Source organism: Calliphora vicina, chromosome 2, assembly GCF_958450345.1.
Source record: "Calliphora vicina chromosome 2, idCalVici1.1, whole genome shotgun sequence".
NCBI classification, from domain to species: Eukaryota; Metazoa; Arthropoda; class Insecta; order Diptera; family Calliphoridae; genus Calliphora; species Calliphora vicina.
The window spans coordinates 78,500,976-78,521,794 of NC_088781.1; the positions used below are offsets into that span (position 1 = coordinate 78,500,976).

A 20,819-nucleotide genomic window follows, 5' to 3' on the forward strand; every position below is an offset into this window, starting at 1 on the left:
TTACATATGTAAGTACTTTTTACATCTGTATATTTCAGTTAGTATAGTTTGAAATAATTTTTTTAAGTATTTATTATAAAAATAGTGTAAAAATTTGTTTACTAGTAATAACTGTAAAATATATCACTTTTTTCTTAATTGAATTGAAAAATACAACTCTGAAATAATTGAGTAATTGTTATTTGTATTGAGTTCCGGAAAATATATACGGCATTGAGTACTGAGTACCCAAATACTCAATATTTTACAACTCTAATCGAAAGACAGCTGTTGATCTTTTAATGCAATTGTGATTAATAATCCGAGTAATATTAAAATATTTTGGAACTCGTTTTTAATTTAATGTTACTGGCTTGAAAAATTAAATTATCGATTTTAATACATCATCAACGTTAGTAAGTACCTTTCACTTGACTGTTTTACATATTTATAAGTAAATATTTTTTATGTTAAGTAAATGGTGAAGTAATATAATTTTAAAAATTGTCATATTTGTTTATAGCTGAATAATCCCACTTGACCACAACCCTCGGTAATTAAATCGCCTACGAGTTTCCAAACTGTAAAGACAATGAAAATATTTAGATACAAACTGTTTCGGGGACATTGATTTCTTCTTAATGTTGTAAAAATCTTTGGTATAAATGAGCCAAAGATCATTCATCGGTCATTTTAAGAGCAATTTTTGCTGCTGATTCAAAATGGTAACACTAATTTCCATTATTTCGGTAACGGTCATCTAGCGGTAACGTTATTTTTGCTAATTTCGGTCGTAACGGTACTTGCTGTCCTGAATTAAATTAAAAGGGCAATTAAAATTAAATCTGATAGGTAATAGCACACACAATATAAAAATAGCATTTTAAAATATTTCCAAAACCTCAACTTTCTAAAACTAATGAATAAAATTTGACCACGATGGTGTACGATTTTAAGTGACATTCACTGTATGAAACCGATAAGATAAACCTGCGAATACAATTGATTACACAGTGCAACAGTGAAAAAAACACAAGATCATGACAGTATAGGTTCGACTCTACTACCAAAGGGTAGTATACAAACTATACTCAGTTTGTCCATTTTGGTGACCGATTTGTGAAAATCAGTGGGTCCTCTAAAAAAGGTGTCATCAGTTTTTGGTTAACAGATAATTCAGACTTTGTGATACGGCTTAACTTTATATGCCAATAATATTTCCAAAAAATAGCTTTTTCGTGCACTTTTGTTGAAAAAATATAGGAAGAAATTTTTTTTTACTTTTTTTAGAATAACTTCCAGGGTCTATTAATTTTTCACTAACAATATTTAGCAAAGTTGTAGCTACGGTAAAGTTGAACAACTCTTGTGAACATATCAATGCATTCTGAATGTGTCTAGTCACTCTACATAGCACATAAAGATCACTTTGTACCTTAACAATTTTCGTTTTTCCAATTTTTTGACGCTAAAACAAAGATTTTTTTGTAAAAATAGTATTATCAAGTCCACACTTCTATGTTGTGCTGTATTATTTACTCGGTTGAGGTGTTCGGAATGGGGATCAGTGGCTGGACCCTCAATGTCACACATTTATAAAAAAATTGCCAAAAAGTCATTTATGATCCGAAAGAGCTGAAATTTCAAATATAGATAGATCTTGAGAAGCTTTACAAAAAATATGGTTTTATCTGTAGTTATCACTTTTAGTTTAATTTAATTTTTTTTTTAAATTTTGCCCGATCTTTTTTTCGTATTTTATATTTGATGGGCCTACGAAAGGTCGAAATTTGTTTTTTATATATGACGTATATTTGCGATAAAATTCTAAAGAAAATAAAACAAACCTGATAACAATTATTTCGACCCTATAAAAAGTTACACGCATCCAAAGTTGAAGCATCTTTTTATATATTTCAACTTTGTATGCGTGTGTTTTTTAAGTTTTTTCCCAAAAAAGTCCCCATATTTTTTCTTTTATTTATTTCTAAAAAAAAACTCAGTTTTTGGAACAAATTTCCGCCGTTTTAGAAATTTCGGTGTTTGAAAACAAAGAATGGCAACATTGGTGATGCCATTGACTTAAGAACATTCAGATCTATATTACTTCCTTAATTGTATTGTGATGTCTGTAACTGTTAAAATTTTACATTAATTCAAAGTTTTTATTTTTCTTGATGGAAAATCACCATTTTAAAATATTGTTAGTTTTTAAGGTAAATGACGTCCGAAAAATTACAACATTAATTAATTTCACTAAAATGTCAATCTTTAAGTCATAAAGTTTCCACCGATATCAAAAACTTATATAAAAAGCTTATACTTACACTTCAGAAGTTCCACAAACCTTGCCCACTTTCAAACATTTTAAAGTTTTTTCATATCTTGCATCAAGCCGGTCTTGCGTGATCAAGATTGTATAAAGTGATGCGCCCGGCTCATACCGACAATGATTTGCCCATTCTTTGTTATTCCAGCACAATAGAGAAGTATACACTCGATCATACATTTTTAACAAAAAAATGTTTGTTTCTGTGTCAAAAAATAGTAAAAAACTAAAATTTTTAGCTACAAAGTGATTTTTGACAGCTATTTAGAGTGATTAGATATGTTCAGATTGCATTGATATGTTTACAAGAGTTGTTCAGATTTGTCATAGCTACAACTTTGCTAAATATTGTTAGTGAAAAATTAGGAGTCCCTGGAAGTTATTCTGAAAAAAGTAAAAAAAAAAAATTTCTTCCTAAATTTTTTCAACAAAAGTTCATGAAAAAGCTGTTTTTTGGGAAAAAATTTTAACAAGATTTATCTGGCGGACTCTTAGCTATATTATTGCCATATAAAGTTAAGCCGTATCACAAAGTCTGAATTAGCTCTTAGCCAAAAACTGATGACACCTTTTTTTGAGGCCCCACTGATTTTCAGAAACTTTGGGGGCCCATAAAAAAAATCGGTCACCAAAATGGACAAAGTGAGTATAGAGTTTTACTAGGGTATTCAATTAATCGGGTTTCTGGTTTAATCGGTTAATCGAGCAAATAATAAATCGAGGTTTAGATTTAATCGGTTAATTTGAAATTATTTGATTAACCGAATAATTTATATTTTCATTTCAAATTGGAAATACAACAACGAATTTTGTATACATGGCAAATAAGGTATTTGAGATCATTTTTGTAAACATATCGCCTATTTGCTGCAACAACGTCATTACTCAAAATCCGTGTTTATTGAACTGAGTAATACAAAATATGCGCTGTTCTATAATCTTTCATAAACCTAGTTTTATCAGTTTTTAAAAAAAAAATTTTTTTGTGTGAGGGTGTTTTTTTGTTGTAAACATTGTAAAAATTCATGTTTTCTCGTATATTTGATAAGTAAAAATTTGGGTTAAATACAGGTTAGAAATATAGTAGATTGTGGTAATATATTTGTTATGGTATCCACGGGTTATTTTTGTGAGTGTAGGTTCTTTTGTTTGACGTTTATTATTATGACTGACTACCCTTATCTCTTTCTATTTTATTTCGTATGCTTTAACCTAACGGTTTTGATTTTTTTTTGTGAAGTTACATTTTTTTGTAAAGTTACTCTAGTTAAGTATATCTGTCTCTTTTATTATCATTATACAGCATAACATGTATTATTAACGGCTTCTATTTTAAGTTTATGTTAAGTTCTAGTTGTTAAGTGACAATTTTGTAGGAACATGATTAATTTTGAATAAACTGTCGAAGCAAGAAGACGTACTAATATTTTATTTAATAGACGCCTACAGAAAGATATTAAAATCTCCTATTTAAATTTCTGAAATCGCATGACTTGTTGAAAATTTATTTAAGAAATCGTAAAATGTCATAAAATATTCAAAGATGTTTTTCTCGAAACGACTTTTTTTTAAATTATGACGTTGTTGCAGCAAATGAGCGATGTGTGAGTTTTTATAGTTTTAGTGAGATCTTCTGAAATAATCTTTTATAAAAAGAATAAAATTTAAACGATTTTTTTTTCTTTAGATTTTATAAAACTTTTCTTGGAAAAAACTCTCTCGCTGATTGTATATTTTGGAGAAATCAAGAATATTCCTTTTTGGATATTGATTAATTTAATAGTTTCGTTCAGTTATGATAAAAGACTCATTTCAAAAAAAAAAAGTTTCGTCTATACATGTAAATACAAACAAAGTTTCAAATACATGTAAATTAAATATGTCAGTTGTTATACATACTCACTAAACATGTTTATTGGATGTTCAAAAAATATCTAATTTTAATTTGAAATTTGTATTTGAATTGAAATGGAAAAATAAATAAAAAAAAATTTAAAGTGCAAAAAAAGGAATTTCGGTTAATCGGTTAATCGACACAAATTAATCGGTTTATTTGTTATTTGAAAATCGGCAATTTCAAATTATTCGAACAGTTAACCGTCCAAAATTAATCGGTTAACCGATTAACGGTTAATCGATTGAATACTATTTTTTGCTATATCATTTGACAATTAACTAATATTAAGTGTGTTCGCAGATAGAAGACAAAATGAACATTTTTAATTTTTAAAACATTTGCTGCCTAAATATATGTACCATGATATAAAAAATACAAGGTAGTTTCATTTTCTCTTTATGTCAACCTTATTAAGCATTTGACAATAAAGGAGATTTGAAGTTTATGTGTAAAACAAAGCTACCATATCATCAAAATCAATCCCATTTTTGCCTTTATTGCAAATACTTCAAACATAAATAAAATAAAAAAAATATTTTATTCAAAATATTATTGTGCGTTTATCCAAGGCATTTAGTAGCAACACAATTCGGGCCAAGGTTTTCAATTGCTGAGTATCGTTAGCAGAAGAATTTTGTTTATGCTTGATTGTAGTTATATTGGCAACTAAATCACTGAGCTATTTGCGGACACAAACCCTCATGCTCCTGCACGAATAAGGGAATGAACGAATGTTCAACTGTTTGTCTAATCTTTTAATACGATTTGGGAATGATATAGTGGAATAGATGACGATATTCCACAGCATCATTCAACAGCAGGCTCTATTGTCGTTTTAGCTTCTTATCCTCCACCAAATATTCGAAAATAAACTGCAAAAAGTCTCCGGAAATAGAATGGAATTGTCCCTTTATGCCGCCAATTATCTCGAACAATAAACGCCAAGAGCCCTGCACACTATCAACGTGTTCAAGCTCTATAGTTTCCAATATAAACTCCAGGAATTTGCCATAATCACGTACATCCCGAGCAATAAATGAAAAACATTTAACGGCAAAATTGCTAACATGTGCTTCATAGCGTCCCTCGTCCAGCAAGGGTAGTACACAATTGAAGACAACGGCCTATATTTCGTTTCAAATAAGGCTTAAGAACCTTAAATAGATAAGCCAACCACACTAAAATTCCACTTCAGTTGGTCAGCATCGTGGGTATTGCGCAAACATATTAGTCTATCCAGGACACGTTGTAATTAGGGATAAAAGTCCTCTCGAAAATATCTAGCCAACACATAAAGTAGTTTCTGCAAAGACTGCAGTGACAAGTTTGTAGGTTAGGTTAGGTTACGTGGGTTGCTCGCAAGTTAGCGAGTTCACTCGGAGGCCTTGCGGCCCATTGTGGTACCCTTAGAAGTACTATTCCCTTATGCTGAAAATGTCACACATAAAGTGAGAATAGTTTCCCTCCCTAGTTTCGTCCATTATGTGACTTCTGTGGTCCCTATGGGAACCAGCCGGTACTTCTAATAAACCCAATCATATTCACTAGTGACACATCCCTGAGACAGTCCAGATCATGGAAAAGAGCTCTACCAAGATGTAGTAGTCTATGCTCTTGTAAGGCTGGGCATTCACATAGAAGGTGCTGTACCGATTCCTCCTCCTCTTCATCTAAACAACTTCTACAATAGCCATAACGTGGGTAACCCATACGTTCAGACATATGTCCAATCATGCAGTGCCCAGTAATTATACCCGTGAGAAGTCTAATCGAATTCCTACTAAGAGACAAAAGAGTCTTAGTTCTATCCTCTGTCAGATTGGGCCAGAGCATTCTGGATATTCTACAAGTGATGATATTTGACCACCTGAGTTCCGTCTCGCTCAAAGCCCATTCATCTATCAATTTTGATACTGTCACCAAGGGAGTGTGAATATCCCTTTGCGCAAGAGATACGTCCAGGGACGACCCGTTGGTTGCGCACTCATCAGATACTTCATTTCCCCGGATGCCCGCATGTCCTGGAACCCATATCAACTCCACGTGATGTTGTGTCAGTTGTGCCAGTGATTTGATACAATTGAGAAGACATTTCGACCTAATCACGTTGGAGTTAAGAGCCTTGATTGATGCCAGGCTGTCCAAGTAGATATGTATGGTCGAATTTTCGAGATTCAGTTCCCGGATTCTTCTCGCGGCTGTATCAATAGCATAAATCTCTGCCTGGAAAACCGTGCAGGTATCGGGTAATCGAAGAGACATCAAAAGGTCCAGCTCATCTGAGAAGATTCCCGAGCCCGTGCCTCTTTCTGTCTTTGAACCATCAGTATAGATTGAGATCACGTCATCTCTTAGGACAGAGTTCGCGGCCCAATCATCCCTTGTCGGTATTCTGATCCTAAATGTTCTATCAAAATTCGGTGTGGGTATTATATAATCCGTTTCCCTCCCTATGATTGGCCTGCCTATCTTTTGTAGGATGGTGCCATGACCAATACGATCGTGCTTCAGTCCGCTCGACTGTTTGAGTCGTAGAGCAGACTTAGCAGAAATGCATTTGATATATATATCAAGGGGAGTTATATTCAGCATCGTCTCTAGACTGGCCTGAGGTGTGGAATTCATAGAGCCAGTAATTGCAAGACATGCTAATCTTTGTACCTTGTTTAGAATAGAGAGGTGAGTCTTAGTGTCCACCACTCTCCACCAAACAAGAGCCCCATAGGTCAAAATAGGTCTTATGACCGCGGTGTACATCCAGTGTACAATGTATGGTTTAAGACCCCATCTCTTCCCAAAGGTCTTCTTGCATATATAGAAGGCACATAATGCCTTCTTCATTCGACTCTCAGCATTACGTTTCCACGAGAGCTTAGAGTCCAAAATTACGCCAAGATATTTGGCTTCGCTTGAAAACTTCAGAAAAGTACCATCCAGTCGTGGAGGTTTAAATTCTGGTGTTTTATATCTCCTGGTGAAAAGAACCAGTTCGGTTTTGGCAGGGTTAACACCCAAACCGTTTTCCTTGGCCCATGATAGCAGAACGCTGAGCGCTGATTCCATGAGTTCACTTATTGTGGGAAGAAACTTCCCTTGAATAAGAAGCACAACGTCGTCAGCATATGCGACTACTTTGGTACCTATCCTACTGAGCCTGAAAAGGATTTTATTTACGACAAGATTCCACAGAAGTGGAGAGATGACCCCACCTTGTGGTGTGCCTCTTGTCACAACTTTCCTTGTCCTACCAATACCCATATTAGAGTTAATGGCCCTGCTCCTAAGCATATTTTCTGTCCAATTCCTTATCCGCTGATCAACACATAAGTCACCCAGTGCATCAACTATTGCGGATATGTTCACATTATTAAACGCACCCTCTATATCCAAGAAAGATGCCATAACATATTCCTTCTTGTCAAGTGTCCCCTCTATAGTTCCGACAACGTCATGCAAGGCTGTCTCCACCGACCTGCCTTTAAGGTATGCGTGCTGTGCCCTACAGAAATTATCAGGGGAGAGGATGTTCCTGACGTGGATATCGACCAATCTTTCCAGTGTTTTCAATAAAAACGATGACAGACTGATCGGTCTATAGTCCTTTGCGGTACTGTGGTTTACCTTTCCCGCTTTGGGGATAAATACCACTGTAACCTCTCTCCATTCTTTAGGGATGTATCCTGTTTCCAGGCTGTACCTAAATATCATTATAAGCCATGGCATGATGGTTGAAATCGATTTTTGGAGTAACGCTGGGAATATGCCATCTGGCCCTGGTGATTTATAGGGCTTGAAAGATGACACCGCCCACGAGATGACACCGCCCACGATGATCCTATTGAAGAACGTTGGTATATTACCCCTATTGCAAACACTTAGGTTAGTAGATAGAAGGTATTGAAGTAAACACTCACCCCTGTCATTTATATCCGAGCTCCCCCACAGAGTATGATGGGCATTAGCATCACATCCTATGATGAGATCATGGCCCCTTGTGTTACACCAGTCTACAAGTGTGCGTACGGCACGTGAGGGCGGATTAGCTTCGTCGTATGGTAGGTACGCAGATGATATGATTAGGGTTGGTAGCCCTTGTCGCTCTAGTGCAACTACCGTTAAATCACCAGAACTGTAATTAGATAGAAGGAAAACCTTAATGTCTTTCCTGACCAAAATACAGCTCCTTACTTTACCTTCAGGGTTCGGAGAAAGGAGCACATAGTTTCGTGACCGGACGCCTCGAACTTTACTGGCTACAAGCCAGGGTTCTTGGATTAAGGCCACGTGGATAGCTTCCTTCTCCATGAAGCGCAGCAAATCGTCCGATGCTGCTTCGGAGTGGTGCAGATTAATCTGTACCACTCTCAGGCCGCTTGGGTTCATCATTGCGCTTCACCGCGGGCAAGATCAACCGGAGTTGGTTTAGCCCGTATTTGATGACGCCTTGCGAAGAACGCAGGAGTCGGAGGGATTCTGAACCAATTTTGATCCAGAGATCCTTGCCTTCTCCTTTGTCCCTAGAGCACCCTCGTTCAATCGTCCAGTCCTCTGTACCAAGTTCCTTATTCTGACGCTTTATAAGTGTTAGCGTGGCTTCGTCCTCCAAAAGGGGAGGAGGGACCCACACTCTCACCGTCGTACGAAAAGGTACTTGATCCAGTGGGACGATTTCGATTCTTGCATTGGGCCAGAGTTCGCCAACTCCTCGGATACAGTTACTGAGAAAGCCTAGGGCCTTCTCGTTACCGCACCCGATGATCTTGACACCCTTTAACCATTTGGCGCCATCGAATGCAGTGAAGGAATCATCCTCACTGCATGCGAGTTCGTCCACTAGTGCCCGCAAGATCTTCTCCTCCAGAAGCAGCCATCTGTCCGTAGTCATTTTCCCATCAGGTTGACTACGATCTATGATGGCTACTTGTAGCTCAGGTGCTGATGTTAAGCTAGTTGATGGTTTCAGCCGCTTACCCTCAGACACCTGCGTTTCACCTGACCTTTGCCGCTTAATACTAGGCCTGCTTGCTGTACCTTTGGAAGCCATCGCGGTTCCTCGAGTAGAGGAGATTGCGGACAGCACCTTGGGTGTTGTGCTAGCAGACTTCGTCGTGCCGCATTGGTCATCACCTCTCTTTGGCCCCGACGTGGCCCTCTTTGATGTAGATGGGCGTACGTCAAGATCCTCCGAGACGATGATCGTGTTCGGTCCAGTGCTGGCATGGGGCACATGTTTAGATGTGATCACCTGTCTGCTCTGGTTTGGTTCGGTCTTAGTCTTGGCTGGCCTTACCTCCACAACAGTAGTATTTAGCATGGCCTCATACTTCTGTATGTGGTAGGTATGTTTACGCCGCAAACGCTTTTCCCTGGTGGTCAAAGACGCGGGATCTCGCGAGTCCAACGTCCTGACATACCGGAGAGAGCGTTTGTAGCCCGCCAACCTTTTCCGTTCGTCCTGTTCTGAGTCCTGTTTCCTGTTTTTCTGTTCTGTGTCTCCCTTTGCAGGGTCATGGGCCTCCGGATGTACGTCTTCATTCGCTTTTAGCGGCTCGGAGGACACCATGAGTAAGTCCTCCTCATCAGTCTCATAAAGGTTTAACCCTTTCAGACCTGAGAGGTTGTCGTCGCTGTCGTCCATAGTCACTCTTTCCTGTCTAGTCAAAAAACTATTCGTTTTGTTTACCCCAGTAGCATCACCGACTACCAGACCCGGGGTATTCGTCTGATTCGTCGCAGTCACAGTAGCTCCAGTGGCACTCAGACCTGTGGCTTCCGCCTGAGTACTCACGTTACCCTTGGAGATTTTAGCACCCTCGACCAAGGACATAGGGCCGTCGTTAGAAACTGACATTTCATGGGGGGGGGGGTGGTTTTGGCAGTTTATACCTCTACCATAGGTAAGAAAAAGACACTGCCGCTCCACTGGAGTCAGACGCAGACCAGGATGCCGCTCAATGTGAGACAGACGCATCCTGGATTTGAGTTTTCACCAAAAACATTCGGACTGACAGAACCAGATTGTAATTTCCAGCCGCCCTTAACATAGGGAACAGACGCTAGAAGGTACGGTTATGTTGCCTAGGTAACCCAAACCACAGTCCCGGACCGACATCAGAAAATGCAGACAGAGGAAATTGGTAGCCGCCCTAACTAAGGGAACAGGCGCTACCAAGTTGAGGTCGTGATCGCTAGGCGACCGAAGATGGTCATTTACCCCACAGCCGCTCTTAACATAGAGGACAGACGCTGTGAGGTATGGGGAGGGTAGTTCTTAGATCACATCCTTAGGATGCTTAAGCCCCTGCACCGTGCCCGAAGACTCAAGGTGACTACCCGCAGCAGGGTAGTCACCTTGGGCACAAAAATCCCTTTGATGCAACAATTGGGGCAACGTTACAATGAGTATTCCTCGGATAAATTTAAAACCATCCATTTTTTAATGTCTGATGAAAAAAGGTTTCATTATCTTCGGGCATCTCTTCATTTACATTGCCTTTGTGATATAAAGCCAAACGTCTTATACTACGTTTATACCCACGACTTATTCGCGAATAAATATATTGAAAGTAGAAAAATTTGCCGTATAAACAGTGAATTATTTTTTTATTTGCAAATAGCTAACTCACGAAAACAATTCCTGATTAACGACACTATTTTCAAATAAGATTTTAAAAATTGCCATATTTTTTAATGTTTTTACTTTTTCTATCGTTTTTTAAATATTTCATTGCGTTTTTGCATTAATTAGGATTGTAAGACAAACAAGAATTTTTAATTCTTTCATTTTTGCATTTAAAAAAATAAGAATTTTCCGTAACCAAAGTGTCATATAAACAGAGAGTTAGTTAATTGCAAATTATTTTCATTTGCAAATAGGCTACGTATAAACTTAGTATTAGATTAGTATTGTGAATTGTTACACACTACACATATTTCATTGAAAATTTCTCGGAGTATTGTAACCCTTCTCTGCATGTGGCAACGCTTTTCTGAATATTTATAAATAAAATAAACTTCAAAAATCTCCTTTCTTGTCAAAAAATTATAAATGAAACTACTTTGTAATTTTTTTATATCATGATATGTACAGTATGTCAAGAATGAGTTTTCACATTGAAAAAAAAATAATATTTTCGACTTTGATAGCAAGAAATATACCACTTATTATTTCGATATATAAACTTTTTTGGATTATTATGAATATACACAGTATATATAAATCGTATATATGGAAAAAGTTCAAGTCCAATGTAAAAGAAACGAACAGGAAGTGAAAATAAAATACTATTTAATTTTGGTAGTGTCAATTAACTCTTTTCACAAATTACAAGAAGTGAGTTTTAAGTAATTAAATAACTAATCTATTTGCTTATTTGGCATTTTTAATATTTGGTATGACCACGCTTAGGATATACCACACAATGCTAATAATTTTTTGTTTTTTTATATGTCATAGTGTTCCATTTCTTTTGTAACTCTTCTAATTTTACAGTATTGTTTTTTGGTTGCCTTTTAGCGAAATTTTTCTTTAAATACACACTAAAATTTTCATTTGGATTGACGATGAGACCTTTTGCTGTCATGTCTATAACATCGCCGAAATTATACAGAAGCCACATCCCCACTATATACAATTTAAGTTTAGATAAAATTTGTATTGTAGTTTACTGATAAACCCAAATTTAGTTGCATTTCTTAGCAAATTGTTCTTCAGAGTGTTTAAATATTGTTCCGCGACCATGATTGTTTCAGTAAAAAATAAGTCTTTCAATCCTTTGCTTGAGATATACTTCCAAATCATAATCGAAATTTTAAAGTAACACCTTACGTCAAACTCTAGATGGCACTTTGCCATACATGCACAAGCTTCATGGTAGAAATATTTGTCGCAGTTTTTCCAAAAATATTTTGCGTTACAAAATATAAGACAAAATGAAAATTTTTCATTTTTAAAACATTTGCTGCCTAAATATATGTATGTATATTTTTGGTTATCAAAAACAAATGAAATTGCTTGTGTATAATATAAAAAAAATTACTACAAAAACATCATACATGCAAACAAATTGCAGCATCTTCACCCATCTTGGAACCCGGCCTGATAATCTTTTCACTGCGGGACAGACCAAGCACTCCAACAGGAACCATTCCGCCGTTGCGCTGTTCAACGAGGGCCTCCATATTTATGTGGCCCCTTTACACATATGCTGGTTCCAACACCAACAAACCATTGTCTATACAATACTCCACTTCCTCACGGGCCCGTACCAAATCCTCTGACTGCGGTGATCAACAAATACTAGCTTTATTACTTGAGACTTGCTCTCATATCCGACTTCATGGCTCTCATATCGCCAATTCATGACTTTTTGTCCCATATCCAAAGTAATGATATGACTAATCATGAAGTCTGCACCAATGATTACTTCGTCCACAATATCGGCAACCGTTGATGTACCCACTAGCAGTAAGATTGTTATTTTCCTGCTGTATTACTGATATGGAGATGGTAGGGCCGTCAGATGTGGGTGTCAGATCCTGTAATGCATGATGATTCGCCTGTTGGTTGTGTTTTGATGGTGAAACATATCTGATTCGCTTTCTTCGTGCTCTACAGTTACAGAATGTGACCCATTTTTCCACAGTTATAACATTTAACTTTGGCTTTAGTTTGTCTCTTACTTAAAGCCTTCAAAACTGCCTCTTTCAATTCCTTTAATTCGGTGACCATATTTCTCTCATTTTCAGCGACAACCTCAATTTTCCGCACATTTCACATCTGTGGCTTTGAAATTATCTTTGCTGTTTCTTGTACCAGCGCGAATGAGCCGGTTTCAGTGAATGATGACTTTGGTGTGGCACATACCGCATGTTTTATTTCAGGATCGCGAATACCATTCAGAAATGCCTCTATCTTCAAATGCTCCAAAATCGGATGGTTTTCCCCTGAATAAATAAGATGTAGCAAAGGCTCGATTTCCAACGCAAAATCTTGTAGTATCTTATTGGCCTTCTGACCTCTATTATTAATTCCATTATGTCATGCGCCTCCATTATGTCATCATAACAATTTTTGTTGCTCGCTGTCACGCTTTCAAGAACTACCGCTGCATTTCCTTTTAATGCCAAAATCAACTTGATAGCTTTTTCTTCGTCGTTCCACATGTTTCTAATGGCCGCCGTATCAAACTGGAACTTGAACACATTAAATGGTGTGCTGCCATCAAAACTAGGAGCCTTTATTCTACTCGATGTTTCTGAAATAATTCGCATTGAAGATTACACAGTGCAACAGTGAAAAAAACACACGATCATGACAGTATAGATTCGACTCTACTACCAAAGGGTAGTAAAACCCTATACTCAGTTTGCCCATTTTGGTGACCGATTTTTTTTTATGGGCCCCCAAAGTTTCTGAAAATCAGTGGGGCCTCTAAAAAAGGTGCCATCAGGTTTTGGTTAACAGCTAATTCAGACTTTGTGCTACGGCTTAACTTTATATGGCAATAATATAGCTAAGAGTCCGCCAAATAAATTTTGTTAAAATTTGTTTCCAAAAAATAGCTTTTTCGTGCACTTTTGTTGAAAAAATATAGGAAGAAAATTTTTTTTTTTTACTTTTTTTAGAATAACTTCCAGGGACTCCTAATTTTTCAATAACAATATCTCGCAAAGTTGTAGCTACGGTAAATTTGAATAACTCTCGTGAACATATCAAAACAATCCGAACATACCTAGGTATTCTAAATAGCTGTCAAAAATCACTTTGTAGCTTAAAATTTTTAGTTTTTTACTAATTTTTGACTCTAAAACAATAATTTTTTGTTAAAAATGTATGTTCGAGTGTATACTTCTCTATTGTGCTGGAATAATGAAGAATGGGCAAATCATTATCGGTATGATCCGGGCGCATAACTTTATCCAATCTTGATCATGCAAGACCGGCTTGATGCAAGATATGAAAAAACTTTAAAATTTTTGAAAGTGGGCAAGGTTTGTGGAACTTCTGAAGTGTAAATATAAGCTTTTTATATAAGTTTTTGATATCGGTGGAAACCTTATGACTTAAAGATTGACATTTTAGTGAAATGAATAATTTTGTGACGTCATTTACCTTAAAAACTAATAATATTTTAAAATGGTGATTTTCCATCAAGAAAAATAAAAACTTTGAATTAATGTAAAATTTGAACAATTACAGACATCACAATAAAATTTGGAAGTAATATAGACCTAAATATTCGTAAGTCAATGGCATCACTAATGTTGTCATCCTTTGTTTTTAAACACCGAAATTCCTAAAACGGCGAAAATTTGTTCCAAAAACTAAGTTTTTTTTAGAAAATAGCCCACTTTGACGTTATTTACTGCATGATAGTAAAAACGTTCTGTATGTATATAAACAACATATGGGGCTATATAAATGTGATGAGCTTTTGAGGTTCGGTGTTTTGCGTTTTTAGAATTTTTTACTCAAACCTAATTTTTTTTTTTTCAAAATTGCCCAAGTTTGGATAGGGCTGGGGGGTACAATGTCCGCTTCAGTTAGTCAAATTTTACCTTATATGTTTTTGCATTAAGTTCTCTTACCAGATCATAAAAAAATTTATATAGTCCCGAAGAAAATTAGTTTTTTATAAATGAAAAAATATGGGGACTTTTTTGGGAAAAAACTTAAAAAACACACGCATACAAAGTTGAAATATATAAAAAGATGCTTCAACTTTGGATGCGTGTAACTTTTTATAGGGACGAAATAATTGTTATCAGATTTGTTTTATTTTCTTTAGAATTTTATCGCAAATATACGTCATATATAAAAAAACAAATTTCGACCTTTCGTAGGCCCATCAAATTTAAAATACGAAAAAAAGATCGGGCAAAATTTAAAAAAATATTAAACCCAAATATCTCTTGAACTAAAAGAGATAACTACAGATAAAATCATATTTTTTGTAGACCTTCTCAAGGTCTATCTATATTTGAAATTGCAGCTCATTCGGATCATAAATGACTTTTTGGCAATTTTTTTATAAATGTGTGACATTGAAGGTCCACCCACTGATCCCCATTCCGAACACCTCAGCCGAGTAAATAATACAGCACAACATAGAAGTGTGGACTTGATAATACTATTTTTACAAAAAAATCTTTGTTTTAGCGTCAAAAAATAGGAAAAACGAAAATTGTTAAGGTACAAAGTGATCTTTATGTGCTATGTAGAGTGACTAGACACATTCAGAATGCATTGATATGTTCACAAGAGTTATTCAAATTTACCGTATCTACAACTTTGCGAGATATTGTTATTGAAAAATTAGGAGTCCCTGGAAGTTATTCTAAAAAAAGTAAAAAAAAAAAATTTTCTTCCTATATTTTTTCAACAAAAGTGCACGAAAAAGCTATTTTTTGGAAACAAATTTTAACAAAATTTATTTGGCGGACTCTTAGCTATATTATTGCCATATAAAGTTAAGCCGTAGCACAAAGTCTGAATTAGCTGTTAACCAAAACCTGATGGCACCTTTTTTAGAGGCCCCACTGATTTTCAGAAACTTTGGGGGCCCATAAAAAAAAATCGGTCACCAAAATGGGCAAACTGAGTATAGGGTTGTACTACCCTTTGGTAGTAGAGTCGAACCTATACTGTCATGATCTTGTGTTTTTCCAAAAGTCTCCATTTGTTGCATAGTGTTATTAATTTTCAGTTTCAGATCGAAAAATTTATTATCAACATCTTGGGATTGTTTTCTAAGGCCGCTCTCTATTTCGGAAACTGTTTTGTCAAATTTGGATACTTGCATTTCAAGGTTATCTACTCTGCTGTTTATAAACACACAAAGTTCTTGAAATTTCTCCTCTGTAGCTTTAGAAGTTTCTTGAAATTTCGCTTCCAGCTTCTCGTTGTTTACTTTAGAAGTTTCTTGAACCTCAGAAGAACCTTTAGAAGTTCTTGAACTTCATTAAAATTTTCCATCACAGCAGCAAACATTGTGCTTAAGTCCATGGTGCTTGTTGTTGCACGGGAAGAAACTTCAATTTCTTCTTTATACTCAAATTCGTAAGCTTCGATGTCAATATCTCGCCGCTTGAATTCATCTATGAGCCTCTTTCTACCTGCTGCTGGTAGCTCCAACTTACTCAATTCTTTCTTGAGTTGTTCAACTTTTAGTTCTTCAAAATTCATGCTTATTATTTTGCAATCCCACAAAAAATGTCCAGTAAAAAATATCATGTTCTCTATCTACTACGGTGATCGTTCTTCGAAATTTTTTAGAACTCGGTTTTCGGATTCTTCGAAAAATTGCAACTTAATATAAACCGTTTTCGGTTTTCTAATAATAACCGGTTAACCGGTTTTTTTGGCAATATATTAAAACGCATAGAAAGAAGAAAGTTTTATTTATTAAAATAATAGTTATTAAAACAAAAACAGTTCATGGGAAAACATAACGAAAGTAAAAAGAAATCATATTATTATGATAAAGAATAATCATGTATTCTAATAACCAAAAATAAGCAATTATTTCTAATTTTGATTACTTTTTTAACATTCACAAGGTCTTCGGGTCAAATTTGACCCATTTTGAAATTAATATTGAATTTTTTCTAAAAGTGGGTGATATTTTGTGATTTTTATTTAATTTCAAATGACAACAACTACGCTAGGTTTTTAGAAAAACAAATTGGCAAAAAATTAACTACACAATTTATTGCACTTAAGGTCTTTGGGTCATATTTGACCTGGAGCAAAAATCTTGAATTTGTTGTTACGCACAATTAAGTTAAATTGTGCGTACTAATGTTCAGCAGGTATGATGAAAACTGCGATACACCGGTTAGATACCAAAGCTATGTTTTTCTTATCCTTCATAAGGTCTTCGGGTCAAATTTGACCCATTTTGAATTTTTTCAAAAAGTGACTGGTTGATATTTTTGATATTTTATGACTTTTATTTAATTTCAAATGTCAAAAACTACGTTAAGTTTTAAAAAAAGATTGGCAAAAATCTATATTTTCTATTTGTGTCAAATTTGACACGAAGATCGTTAACGTCAGTAAATTTGAACCCATTATCATAAGCGTAGCTAGACTATGGGTGGGCAAGTGCACTTTCCAAATAGTAAAAATAAAACTAAAATCATAGGGTGGTAGATCGGCTCTACGATGCCTTGATCTTGTTTGCAAGAATTCTCGATTGGGCCCTCTGTATAAGTTCAATACTAGAATTACTGGCCGTTCCCCACAATTGGATTCCATATGTCCAGATTGGTTTTAAAACACATTTATACAGGATGACTTTATAGTCAAGGCTTAATTTTGATTGGTGATTGAGTAACCAGTGAAGGCTAGAGGCTCTTAACTTCATGTGAAGTCTCTTGGCTTCTATATGACGACGCCAAGTAAGTCGTCTATCCAAGTGAATACCAAGGTATGTAACAGTATCTGTCTGTGGAATGTTTATGTTATTTAGTGTGATAGGTGGACAATCACCCCTTCTGAGAGTAAATGTGATGTGTTTACTTTTGAGTTCATTTACTCGTATTCTCCAGTTATTCAACCATATCTCCACGAGTCTCAGATAATTGGCCTATTTCGTAGAAGCTACCTGCGGATCTGCATGTGAGCTAAGTATTGCCGTATCATCAGCGAATGTTGATATGGTAAGTCTATCACACACAGGCAAGTCAGAAGTATATATCAAATAAAGTGTTGGTCCGAGAACACTTCCCTGTGGAACACCAGTTTTAATTTCATAATTTCCTGTTACATAATCGCAATATTTCACACTAAAAACTCGGTCTGATATGTATGACTCCAGCAATCGATGCGTACTTGGTGGCAGTAGACACTTAATTTTGTGAATTAACCCCTTATGCCACACCTTGTCGAAGGCCTGGGCGATGTCCAAAAAGATAGCACAGCAGTATTTTTTATTTTCAAAAGATTTCCTGATCTCTCCAGTCAATCGATTAACTTGTTCAATGGTTCCATGTTGTTCACGAAAACCAAATTGATTAACTGGGATAATATTTTGGTTATTTAAGTATGGAATAATTTTACATTGCAATACTTTCTCAAATAACTTTGATATGCATGGCAGTAGACTTATAGGTCTGTATTAAGACGGCATTGTTAAATCTTTTCCTGGTTTAGGTATCATTATGATCTGAGCAATTTTCCAATTAGTTGGGAAAACGCCTAGTCTAATGATCGCAGAAAACAATACAGATAGCACGATTATAGCTATATTCGGTAGGTTTTTAATCATGGATGGCGTAATTTTGTCATATCCTGGAGATTTTTTTGTATTTGTGTTATTTTTGATAACTTTTCGAACGTCCTCGGGACTTACTCTGATATGATCATCCGCTGTCTCGTGAACAGGAGGATTTTCCAGTACAAAATCATTGTTGGGTGGATTTGGCTTAAATACATTACGTAGGTGCTCGGCAAAAATTAATGCTTTGTCCTTATCATTTCTTGCCCAATTGCCGTCAGATTTTCTCAACGGAGTTTTTCCCTCTACCGGTGGTTTGATGTTACGTGTGGCTTTCCAAAGAGAAAAGTTCGTATGTTTAGTATTTGTCAAACTCTCAATGTATCTTTCGTTTCTGCGATCCTCTTCTAAACAAAGGGCTCTCTTCAGTCTTCTAGTAGCGATGGACAGCCTCTGCTTTGCAGCAGGTGATCTATTTTGTTGCCATTCTCTTCTAAGCTTTCTCTTTTCGAGAAGCAATCGTTCAATATCTGAATTGGAAATATGCATTTTTGGCTTTCTAGAGATCTCGATCCTTGAATGATCCAGAGCCGAAATAATTAATGACGTGAAGTCATTGACGCATTCGTTTATCCCTCCCTCACACTGTATATTTGGATTTGTGTGGATATGGCTACTGATGAACTTTTTGTATTTAAGCCAATTTGTTTTGTAAAACGGAATATTTTCAGGAGATTTTGGTATATTTTTCCCATAATAGGTGACTATTACGGGTGAATGGTCGGAAGATAAATCAAAAGATATTTCCGTAGATATTGAATTTCGATCTACATTTCTGGATATGGCAAAGTCTATAAGGTCAGGAATTTTCATAGGATCAGTAGGCCAGTATGTTGGTTGGCCAGGGGATATGACATCCAGGCAATTCTTACTGTCAACTAGGGCTTTGTAGAGCTGTCTTCCTCTAGGGTTAATTAGCCGCGAACCCCAGTATGTGTGTTTCGCATTGTAATCACCACATGCCAGGAAACGATCTCCTAGAGTTTCAAAGAATTCTTCAAATTTGTCCTTAGTCATCGAAAATCGTGGGGGGCAATATATGGAACTCACTGTAAGATTTCCAAATGAACATTCCAGTCGTATGGAAGTTGATTGCATATATTCTTTTGAAAATTCATCTAGGGCATAATGTTTTAAACAGCTTTTAATCAAGATACCAGTACCACCATGAGCTTTTCCGTCGGGATGATTTGTGTTATGGAATGAAAATCCTGGAATATTAAAGTTGTATCTATTTGTAAGGTGTGTCTCAGAAATTAACATCACATCGACGTCTTTACTTATCATAAAATTATAAACCTCAGATTTATGTTGGTTCAAACCATTTGCATTCCAAAAACAAACTTTCAAGAAACTCATTTTTTTGATAGGAGGATTTGAAGCATTTGGTTCTGCGCTCTCAAAAGCTCTTATATTGTGTTTTGCATGGTTGACATTATGTTAGTCATGTTTTCATTAAGAGAGGTAATATTTTGTGTAAGCGCTTGTAACATGTTTTCTAACCCTCCCGTATTTTGGGGTATATTAGGCTGCTTATTTTCTGACTTCAAAACACCAGCGTAAGAGTTGGTTCCAGATTTAGCCGTGTTTAATTGTGTGAAATTTGCATTCATTGTCGTAGAGTTCTTATTTTCATTATTACGGGCTACTGAATTTACTGGTGTAGGAAAATCTATGTTACCCGCAGATGGAACAAAAAAGTCATCTCTCTTTGGTTGACGCCTCTCTCAATCTTTTTAATAATTCTTTGTAAACTGGGCATCCCCGATAATTCGCCGTATGGTCGCCACCACAGTTTCCACATTTCTTTTTGAGACCCTTTTGGATAATATCACATTGTGATGAAGAATGCAAGTCTCCGCATGCAACACATACAGTGCGTAGAGTACAATAATTTCTCGTATGTCCAAACTCTTGACAGTTACCACACTGGACGGGTCGATTTCGCTTGAGAGGTTCCTCAATAGTTATTCTACGATTCAGTAAATAACGAAGAGAGTATATTGGGTGAGTTTCATTCCCTTTTAGTTTTTTATCATCTGGATCTAACTCTACTCTAAACATTGGTTGAGGAGTTTTGTCTCTGTTAAATATATTTATTACTACTTTCGTTTTATAGCCCAATTCTTCCAGGGCCTCCTTGATTTCGTTAGGTTCTACACTGGACTCTATACCCTTTATGACCACTATAAGGCCCTTACTACTTTTCAGCTGATATGTGTAGAAATTCTTCTTGCCGTCTTTTAAGTATTGAGAGATTTTTCTATAATCCTCCTCAGTGTATATGACTATTTTCGTTTCATGCACACCACCTTTTCTTATTGGGACGATG

At 36.0% G+C, this 20,819-nt stretch overlaps 1 protein-coding gene across 1 annotated transcript in view; it reads left to right on the top strand.

Annotated features, from left to right (window-relative positions):
• Positions 1-258: 258 nt before the first annotated feature.
• The window catches only part of Klp31E (kinesin-like protein 31E), a 672,978-nt gene continuing 652,417 nt past the window's right edge, over positions 259-20,819 (top strand). Inside the window, exon 1 of the mRNA XM_065502432.1 lies at positions 259-395. The gene's annotated coding sequence lies outside the window, so the exon portion shown is untranslated. The remainder of the gene's footprint in view (positions 396-20,819) is intronic.